This window comes from Hordeum vulgare, chromosome 7H, assembly GCF_904849725.1.
Source record: "Hordeum vulgare subsp. vulgare chromosome 7H, MorexV3_pseudomolecules_assembly, whole genome shotgun sequence".
Lineage (NCBI taxonomy): Eukaryota > Viridiplantae > Streptophyta > Magnoliopsida > Poales > Poaceae > Hordeum > Hordeum vulgare.
Genome location: NC_058524.1, coordinates 343,933,610 through 343,936,689, shown reverse-complemented (window position 1 = coordinate 343,936,689; position 3,080 = coordinate 343,933,610).

The window sequence follows — 3,080 nt, the reverse complement described above, 5'->3', positions numbered from 1 at the left end:
CGACAACGTCTCATCATTATACCTTCGAGGCGTGCATATCAAAGCGGATTGGGTCGTTGAAGGAGGACAACGGTCGTTGTGGAAGTAGTGGAAGTCGTGGTACTCCTATCTAATCAACGGTAGTCGTTCTCTTGGAGTCGGCACAGGGTCTTCGGCGTTGGTAGTCGATCACGTTCCCGAAGAGGCCGTTGAGGACGACGTGGTGCATGGTGATCTTGTCGGTTCTTCGGCGGAGGGGAACGGTGCACGCGGCGACGCATGCGGCACCACAACAAATGCATCGGCGCCGGCAGACAACGGCAAGCAGCACAACAACCAAGCCTAGCATCTAATAGCAAAAGAAACTAACAACTACTAGATATAACCGCTAGCTACAGGCTTCTACTAGCAACAGCCTCGGCCAGTAGGCACGGCAACAACAAAGCGCAACAACACGCACTCGTAGTCTAGCAGCAAAACGCAGCAACTACAGCTCACTGCAACGGCATGCATCGGCAACAGCAATACGGCAACAGCTCGAGCTAGCTAACTAGCAGCGGCAAGGCAACGACAGCTACAAAATCGCGGCAACAGCAAGCTACGGTGAGCATCATCATCTCGACAGCAACATCAACCTGCAGGCACAGCCACGGCAGCAAGAGCAATAACAATGGCTAGGGCATCAGCAAGCAATAGCAACACAACAACAACCTCAACAGCTAACTGCAGCAACAGTGGCAGCGGCTTCAGGCAGCAACAATGACTGGCACCGGCAGCTAATTCAGCAACGGCGGCAAATGCATCGCAGCGGCAGCAGCCTAGCGCAGCAAGCAATAGGACGGTGACAGCAAACGGCAGCAGCGCAGCAGTAGCAAGCTGTACCGGCGGCCGGGCGAACGGCGAGGCGCGGGACTCCATGGGGAGGCGAGCACGGCGGCTCGACGGGGCACTGGAGGCGAGGCCGAGGGCGGGGGCACGACGGGGCGGAGCAGGCGGCGAGGTGCGAGGCTGGCGGCGCTGGCGAGCTGCGAGGCGGCACGGCGCGGCACCGGTGGACTGGGCGGCGCGCGGGCGAGGGGCGAGGCGGCTGCGCGGGGCACAATGGGGAGGCGAGTAGCGAGGCAGGGGAGGTCGGCAAGGAGCTAGCGTGGGGAGGAAGGAGGCCGGCCATGGCGTGGAGGGTCGCTGGGAGGACGAGGAGGAAGAAAGGGGATCGAGCACAGGGGAGGCGAAGGCACGGGAGGAAGGAGACGACGCGCTGGGGAGGAGAAGGATCGAGCGCACGCTCTCCCTGGCGCTAGGGTTGGAGGCCTAGTTGGCCTAGGCCGGTTGGGCCTCTCCCTCTCTGAATTTTTTCCTTTTTAAAACAGAAAAAAATCTTAAACAAAGAAGAAATTTTAATAAAAAAGAAAATAATAAAAAAATGCTTTTGAATCCTTTGAAAAATATATATTCCCAACTAAAAGAAATAGTTGGGCATTTTTAGAAGAAATAAAATAAAACCTTTGAAGGATTAAAATTAAAACCCGTTTGCAAAAGAATAAAAAATCAAACCCCTTTGAAGAATTAAATAAAACCTCTTTATTTAAAGAATAAAATAAAAGCCCTTTTAAAAGAGAAAAGTAAATGAGACGGTTTTAAAATAAAACCCAAGAAGAGAAATAAAGAAAACCCAAGGGTTGCACCCGCATTTAATAAAAGGACCTTTTATTGAAAAGAAGAAGACGAATCTTTTGACGGGGTTAAAACTGATCTTTAGCAAAAACCACAAAAACGAAATAAGAGGGAGAGAGAGGGGGAGTTCCTATCGCACTAAGACTCGGTGAGCACTCGAAGCACACGCACTGAAAACACCACACGCGACACACGATGCAAGATGCCATGCATGATGCAACGATGCAAACTAAATGATGATGCCACCAATTAAAATAACCACATGACGGAAACGGAAATAAAAGGGGAATCTTCTCGGGCGTCGGCATCGGGCTGTCACAACTCTCCTACACTACAAGAAGATCTCGCCCCGAGATCCAAGAATGAAAGGAGGAGAGGATGAGAAAGAACACGAGGTAAAAACTTAATTGCTTCTTTGACAAACGAGTGAAACCAACGATCCTTGAAGGTTGCCAAGCGATGAGGAATGATATGAGAAAGAAGCAAGAATTCACGGAAAATTTCGGCAGCACTTTGATAGGAAAATGGAACAAAAAAATTCGATAAGAAGAGAGAATTAGACAATATACGTAACAAACAACTAAATAGAGCAAGGGAACACCATGATCTTGATAGAACAAGATGATAGACCCAAAAGAGCAACAACACAGTGCCTCCGGAACAATAGAATAGGAACTGGCCCATACGGAAGAAGAAAATGAAGAAAAGAATGACAACTACTATCTCAAGTGAACTTGGTAAGCATCCTTGCAAGAAGAATTGGACGGAGTTGTTGGAAAAAACAACAACGAAAAGAACAAGATAGTAGTGGGCTTATGAAAATCATCTCAACATCTATGAGGTGACAACCAACCACTACAAGAACCAAGGATAGATGAAAGCAAAGATATGAACACTTCTTTCACCAAGAGGATATATTGAGAACTTGAATTAATGAGAAGCACCATGACAGCAACAATCCGTAGGAAAAGCTTTAGGTGCAATCCAAACCAGGATAGCTCAATGAAGAAATCATGGGTTGCAAATATCTCATGATCACAGAATTGGTGGGTTTAATTATCTCATTCTTGAAAGGAAATCTCTTCGAGGCTCCTACACTAACAAGAGGCTATAATACCACCTCAAAGGATAAAAGAAGAACAAATGCACTGGAGATGCAAGAGAAAGAATACTTGAGGTACTCCAACAAGAATCCTGAAGAACACTTTGAGAAAAAATCACATCCTTGAAGAACCACCATGACGAGCCTCCGTATACAAATGAATGACGCAAATATATGAAGGTGGAAAAGAATAAGATTATGACCTTGCCATGATTTAGATGAAGCCTCACAAAGAGATACATAAAAGAACTTGGAACTCCGAAAAAGAAGATAGGCACTTGAGAAAAGAATTGATACCATGAGCCACTCCGGAAGAAGAATTCAA